Genomic DNA, 7,905 nt, shown 5'->3' on the forward strand with positions numbered 1-7,905 from the left:
ACTCTGCATATAGAGTGTCACCATACTCCTGACTGGTGACAGCACTAACTTTTATTGGTGATGGAGGTAAGGGAGTCAGGTGGTCATATTTGTTATATTTTAGGTGTGTGTGTGTGTGTGTGTGTGTGTGTGTGTGTGTGTGTGTGTGTGTGTGTGTGTGTGTGTGTGTGTGTGCGGGGTGGGGGGGGGGTGAGTTATGATAGCTGCACTTATAGGGGTACACACAGGATGTAGATGTATTTTTATGCCAGCCGCACTAGTTATAAGATATGCTAGACACACTTATAGGATGTGATCAGCTGGCCTCACTTATTATGGAGGGCAGTAGATATGCTCACCACACTTGCTATGTAAGGGCCTGGGGTGTGGAAGAGTCATATCAACCACACTTACTATGAGGGTAGGTATGCTGGTCACACTTATGGGGAGTGGTTGTCCATATGCTGCTTTCTACACTAGTTATGGAGAGAATATACTGGTTATACTTGATATGAAGGGAGAGGGGAAAATATGTTGGTTGGACGTGTTGAATGCCCATGGGGATCACCATGGAGAAATTGGAAGCCCCATTAAAATTTTACTGGAGGACCCCATGAGTTTTAGTTATGCCCTTAGGTGTATGGTCCAAATGCTCCCAGTTTTAACATATTCTTTGTCTATCATCTTTGAGCTGCTGAACGTGCAAAGGAAGAGTGCACATTAGAGAGTAGCAGATGCAGTGCTTGGTGTTTAAGCGCTCCACATCAGCTGCAGTGTAGAGATATAAGCTACTGAAGAGCAACAGATGAGGTGAACAGAAGTGTACATCAGGCACTCAGTGAGTCCAGTCTGCTTTTCTCCCTACATCTTCCTACTATAATTCCTCTGTGCTGAGGCCACTCTCCTGGACATGGAAAGCAAATTAAACTCATCAACCAACAGCAGGGATGAAGGAAATAACATTGTTCTGGGCAAAGCTAAGAAAAGTATGATGGCATACAGTTCCAGCATGAAGAAGCATGTCAGTACTATATGCTTCAAAGTAAAAAGAGATAAGCATGTGGTCAACTTTGATGATGTGGACAGGGCTTCAAGCAGAGATAGTTAGGCTTGGTGCTGCAGCCTGGAGCTAAATTCTCCCTTTGCAAGTTTAGAGGCCACATGGATCTGATCTGGAGAAAGAGTTGACCTGAAGGCCCTTTCAATCAGACATTGCTATAGGGACTTTAGGTAAATGGTTAATCGGATGGGTGGGAAGACATTATTTTCAAGAGGCACACATGTAGAGCAAAATCGCTGAAAAAAATGAAATAAAGGTCTGTATTTAGAAACAACACGTACACTGGTAGATAAATTAAACTGCTTATCTCTCATTGGGCCTAATGCATGAAAGCATGGTAATATTGCCATGCTCAGACATCGCAAGTTAATATTACTACTTGCATTGTGTACCGCAAGTTGCGCTATTAGTGCAACCCGTGGTACTAGACTAGCACGACCGTTGCAATGGTAATGCGTGTTATTTACGAGCATTACAGTTAGTAGCGCACGTTACCTTAGCAACGGTCATCCTAGTCAAGTACTGATAATTACCAATTGTGACGCCCACATGACCTGATCCACTGAGCAATATTAAAAGTTAAAACTCTGTTTCAAGCTTTATATAGTTGTTAGGCTACTGTGTTCAAAATATCAGTGATTTAAAAAGGAGGTATCCAACATTGTTGCATTTCCATTTCTACTGACTATTAAGTTTCAGTAATCAAAATATAAGGGACTCAGTCCACTCCATAACACTTTAATCTTGCCTGAAGATGTATTCTACCTAAATAACATTGTTTATAGTTTTAAGGTATCCATTTTGCTGAAAACAAACATTAAACACAAAGCTAGTTCAGGCCTTAAATGATTAATATGACTAATCTGCAATATTATTGATAAGCTATTTTCCATTTTTATTCATCCCCCGATGAGGATTTAATGGCTCCCTGTAGGCTATTCATAATTGAACAATGCTTTTAAGAGTTTAATGATACATTTTGGAAGGTGCCTGTTTTATTGTAGGCATTGTCATTTTGATCAATTATTTTGCTAATGTTTTTAAGGGTCTCAGAGATGAGACAGATTGATGGATGCAGAAAGAATCAATGATCTTTACCGTCTTGGACATCATTCAGAAACATGAATTTACAAGGACAGCTTAGAGTCCCAAGTCTAGGAACACAGACATATTCAAAAAATATCCTTATGGTGGCCATACATGGTACAATTTTTCAATTAGATAATTTAGTTCGATTATTCCATTAGATCGAATATAAAGATTTTTCCAGCATGTCCGATCATTTTTCCCGAAAAAACGGGATAATCGTTCGAATTTCTTGATCGAAAAATAAAATATTTTCAACTTTCATTCAATTCGATCATTTAGATCGAATAAACGGGAAAATCAAATGTTTTTATTGTACCGTGTATGGCCACCATTACATGTAAAATATATTTCAAGAGCATGTAGATTTTATAGTTTACTGTAGATCAGTGTTTCTCAACATTATTAATGCATGTACCCCTTTTATTAATGAGTGCACCTCAAGTACCTCACCACACATATATATTTGTTAGTACACCATAAGTCTGTATAAATGTCCTCCAAATATTCCAATTTGCTTTGAATCAACTATGAATAAATGAACACGTTTGTTTCTATTTTATTTCTTATTTTTTTTAATCTCAAAACTTACTATATTGGTTTGACTATGGCAAGTTCAAGTACCCCTTGGGCCCTACTACAGTACTCCCTGGGGTACACGTACCATATGTTGAGACCCTAGGCTGTAGATGATCCATATGTTTCAGGTATTTCTGTAAGGTCTTTACCAGCTCATAGGTTTTCCATTTCCCTAAGGCTCCTTTTACACTTAATCAGTTGGTGTGCGTTAGTGTGCGTTAGTACGCGTTGGTACGCGCTAGTTCGCGTTTTTTCCATAGCAGTGCATTGTGACAAAGATTTCAGGTAAAACGCGTCAAGTGTGAAAGGTGCCATAGAAAAACATGCGCATTACTTTGAAAATCAGTTTTCTTTCCGTTTTAACTGAGAGCAACTGATTAAGTGTAAAAGGGCCCTGACAGATAGCATAATTGACTGCTATCCAGGATTGTATTTGATTGACCAGGATAACCTTGTTATTACTATGCATAGAAAAAAACCTGTTGTGATGGAAATTGTGGCATAACTCTTTCAATCTGTGGAGTTTTCAGCACAATGACATGTATTGCACAAACAAGATTAGAAAAAAATGATAGAAAACTCTTGTTGACAAAGGCTTGCAAGAATAAGACGTTTTACATGACACATGGCTAATTGGCGATATGGCTCCTATTGACAATATGAAGAAACAGTGCTGACATATTACTCAGAGCTTTATAGTGAATACAATCATGTCATAAACTGTCACTCAGAGAAGCTCACGATTGAATCCCTAGCATTATAGCAAAATCAGTCATTATATTATGCCCCTATTGTCTTCAGTCAATGTTGGGGGGAACAAACAAACTTATCTTCATATTTTTGGAATGTGGGAGGAAACTCATAGAAACAAAGGGAGAACACACAAACTCCACACAAATAGTGTCCTGGCCTAGAATTGAACTGGTGACCTAGAGCTGCAAGGTGAGAGTACTATCCACTACACCACCGTGCCACCTGTAGCAGAGGTAAGCCCATTTTGTTGCAACTTCCTAAAACAAGTTGTGTACAAGTATTTAGATTCAGGGTAGGAAGAAGTAAAAAGAGGTATCGTCATACATCACTTCTTGTTAATGGTGGAAAATAGGAGAAACGCGATAGAATTGGAGCGCAGTCGTGATAACCAATGCGTTTCTCAGTGGAAAACAGCCCTAATTGTATTTCATGCAGGCCTCTCATTCTCTGAACATCAATCCTCTTATAATTAAAGAAACAATGCATACCTGCAGCTTGCATCTAAGAACTCTTAAGGTAGCCATACACTGGTCGATTTGCCATCAGATCATCCAACAGATAGATCCCTCTATGATCGAATCTGATCAGAGAGGGATCGTATGGTTGCCTTTCCTGCAAACAGATTGTGAATCGATTTCAGCATGAAACCGTTCACAATCTGTGGAGCTGCTGCTGCCGCTGCGGTCCCCCCTCCCCCTGCATACATTACCTGCTCCGGCCGGCACGAGTCCCCCGGTCTCCGCTGCCTTCTTCTCCGCTCCGGGCTCCAGCTTCACTGCACTTCCTGTCCGGGGAAGTTTAAACAGTAGAGGGCGCTGTACTGTTTAAACTTCCTGCCGGGACAGGAAGTTCAGTGAAGCTGGAGGAGCCGAGCACGGAGAAGTGACAGCGGAGAGAGCGGGGACTCACGCCGGCCGGAGCAGGTAATGTATTGCCGCTAGCGTTGGTCGTCGGGCATTCGAACGACGCTATCGACGCACTCCCGACCCACCGGTGATCGAGGAAAATCTTCTGCACAGACGGATCGACAGTAATCGTCAGGAACGATCGATTTCGGACGGAAATCGATCGTTCGGTCAGCGTGTGCGCAACAATTTCACAGCCGTGTATCGGCAGGAAAATCGTTAGGTGTATGGGCCCCTTTATCAAGTTATCATTATCCACCAAGAAGTATAGTGGAGGAATAAATATGTTCCTAAAAAAAGATATAAAATAAAGTATTTTGTATTTTATTTAGCTTTAGGGGTCCCTTAACTACCCTATTTTGTACTATGTATTTGTAAGGTTGAGACAAGCAATTTACATTGAATAGGTAGATATCCCGTATATATCCTTTTGTGTGTATACATAGGAGCAGAGCTGGGACAAGGTCCTCCAGCAGCCAAGGCTGAGACACCAAAGTGTGCCCCTCCATCCCTCCCACCCCAGACTTCACACACTGATTGCTATTAGACTAAGAAGGCCACAGGGCCCACAACCTCCCCAACACCTTAATATCTAGTTCTCTGGCCTGCAGTCACTGCTATGTATCCCCTTTTCTTATTTCTTTCTGCTTCATACACAATTAGGAATGACAGCTGAATGAATTGTGCGCCCCCTCCTACACTGCGCCCTGAGGCTGGAGTCTCTCCAGCCTATGCCTCGGCCCGGCCCTGCATAGGAGTAAATATAACACACACAACATTACACACAAACAACAAAACAATTCAACTATTTAAATTCACAAAAAAGAAAAATAGTTGTAATTAATGTGCATCAGAACGTTTTCTTTGACTTTGCAGGTAAAACATTCACTGAAGTGCACACTGAAAGATGTCCAAAATATATCAAAATGGCATCAGCATTGATTTATTAATGCTAGGGCATGCTGCTCTAATTGAAGAGATATCCAGGAAGTCAGTTAATGTAGCTGACAGCGATACAGGAATTTAATCTCCCATGTGTACAAATTATGACGATTTCTCTCTCACTCATTGTTGACTGTTAGAGAAATATCAAATCAATTCACATTTCTATGGATTACTACAATGGCAAGCAAAGAGAACACATTAGTCGATGTGTTCGTGTTTGAAAGACCATAGCCTGGGGTGTTACTGTATGATAATACCAAAACTCTAATAATAGCCTGGACATTGTGTGTAAGCTTGCTAGTAATGGCAAACTGAAATGTTTTTATATTTACAACATACGTTTATGGCATGCCTATTTCTCTTACGTTTGTAGCAAGGAATATTACTTTTACACTCTAGGAAAAATATGTTATTTTAATGTTAGATATTAGTTAAAACATCTTTTGGATTTGTACATTCTTGCAAACTTTAGAGACATTTATAGGCTATGGGCTGAGGGTGAAAGTTTAAATTAGGGCTAAGCATTTGCAAGCTAGTGGGTTAAGATTAGGTACAAAGTTGGAAGTGTTACAGTAACCGTACAGAAAAGCTTACAGCTAGCTTTAAAGGATAACAGAGCTGAAACATATAGTAAAAATGGGGGAGCAGGCATGTATATGTAGCAGTCCTATGCTCACCGCTCCCTCCGTTCTCCTTCCTACTCCTTTCTCCAGAAAATGCCCCCACAGCTACTTCCTGTCAGGCATTAGTGCACAGGTGCTGGCCTAGCTGCGCGGGTCCTGATCGCATGCAGACAGGCCAGCGCGTACGCATTAATGCCTGACACTGCCAACTGGGAGGTAGCTGCGGGGGGATTTGCCAGAGAAAGGAAGGGGGCAGAGGTAACCGGTGAAAACGTAGTAAAAACATTTACAAGGAGCAACTGCTGATGAGTAGTAGCCATTACAAGCGCCTCCGGAATGGCCTGATGAAGTGGGCATAGACCCAAGAAACGCATTGCAATAAGTTGGAACTGTGAATAAAGTGATTTTCGCTGATTAACTGGCTTGTGTGACTCTACTGTGGGAGGAAAATCCACCACTACTTCCCTTTTTAAACAGCTTTTAAATGTTTTAATCTAATTTTGGTGCCTCTGTTATACTGTTTATATTGCACTTGAGCCCACCTTTAGTGGAGGGGGATACCCCATCTCCTTTTCCTATTTACAGAGAACAACTTTTTAGCCCGAGTGGGGTCGGGCCTAATCTCCCCACCTGCGATCACAGTGGTTACCTTAGTGGTAACCCACCTTTGTGAGTACCAACATTTTATTATTTCAACATTATTCAGAATATCTAACATATCTAACATCAGAGGCTCTCGATCTCCCTTTGTATTCTTTTACAAGCACCTGAATAAGTTTGGGACTAGCTTAGCATAAATATGTGCTATTTTTACTGAACAGCATAAGAGTGTGATTTATAAATACATGTTTCATGGCTCCTGTCTTGTGCAGGAAGACTGGTAGAGCAGATGACTGTTGTTTAACCCTCATGGATAAGCTCATCGTAGCTTTGTGAAGGCCAGAAACTCACTCTGGATTCTCACAGCCCTGCGGTCATTAAATATTCCCTGCTGCATACACAAATAACTCTCTACTCTTTTCCTACATACAGATAACATTGAGAAATGTTAATTAGCTCAACAGCTAATAGCCCAACTTTACCCACAAATGTGAACCATGTTGCCCCTAAAACCACTGACGGGTTAGGAATAAAAACTGAAACCACATTTGTAGTAAAATGGAAAAAGGAATTAAGAGACTCTATCGCTTCAGCTGGCCGCAGGTAGGAGAAAATGAATTGGCCCTTGACTTAATCCTTATGTGGTATAAAGGGCAACTTGTGGGTTTTGCAGACACCTCGCTGACCATATAGACAGTTGATTTACTGTGGAGTCATAATTACATATTGCATGATAAAATAGAAGTGTATTTAATGACATATCCTGCAGCTTGACTGTCGAGAGACATTGAGTACCAGTCCAGATAAGTGTGTAAATGGCTGTGCTGTGCTGTGAGGTCAGACAAGACTCTGTGGAACATGTAAAACACAGAAATCAGTTTTATTTAATACTATATACTATATATCAATAATACTAATAATAATACTAATACTGTATATCAGTTAATGCAAACTTTAATTATAAACTATATGTAAAGACAGATTAAATAACAATAATTCATGCATTGAACAGACTGAATGTTTGAATATATCTGTTAAAGCCACACTGCAGGCACAAAAGTGTTCCTAGTGCTTATGTAGTAATGCTGTGGCAGGACTTGTTTCTATATATGCAGAAGTTCTGTATCTTTATAAGTCATTGTCAAATGAAGCACATTCAAAGTCCTGATCCGGGTCAGGGGTCCAGTCATCATCCACTTTCAGTTCCTGTACTACTGACTTTTATGGCATACCTACAGTCTTACCAGAAATTTCACTCTGTGCCGACCCCTTGAACAGCAGGATGATGCAATCCAAGAAGCATCAGCAGCAACCTCACACGCAGCCTGATATTAACTACACAAATTCAGCTGCTTCTCATCAAATAATCATATAT

Source organism: Hyperolius riggenbachi, chromosome 2 (genome assembly GCF_040937935.1).
Source record: "Hyperolius riggenbachi isolate aHypRig1 chromosome 2, aHypRig1.pri, whole genome shotgun sequence".
NCBI lineage: Eukaryota > Metazoa > Chordata > Amphibia > Anura > Hyperoliidae > Hyperolius > Hyperolius riggenbachi.